Source organism: Colobus angolensis, unplaced genomic scaffold (genome assembly GCF_000951035.1).
Source record: "Colobus angolensis palliatus isolate OR3802 unplaced genomic scaffold, Cang.pa_1.0 Scaffold317, whole genome shotgun sequence".
NCBI lineage: Eukaryota > Metazoa > Chordata > Mammalia > Primates > Cercopithecidae > Colobus > Colobus angolensis.
Window position 1 is genome coordinate 9409 of NW_012116455.1, and position 322 is coordinate 9730.

Consider the following 322-nt stretch of genomic DNA (forward strand, 5'->3'; position numbering starts at 1 on the left):
TATGGCTTGTGGAACAGCGGGGTTCAGTATCTAGTAAGGAGTGAGCAGCAAGTGCTTCAACACTCCCTATTCTCAAGGCCAGTGCTTGTTTAGCCACTAGAAAAAAAACCTTGTAGCAGTTAGAACATAGTTTATTCTTTGCATGTAGGGGGTGCGTGAGTTAACCGTTGCCTGGCATGGTCCTAGGTCCTACTTATCATTTGGTGTCTTATTGACATAAAGAGTCCGTTCCGTCAGCCTTATGATCTCTGTGATAACATTGATATTGGTCAGTTTTGTCTAAACTGCAAAAGGCTGGGAATATAATGAGGCTTGTCTGGCC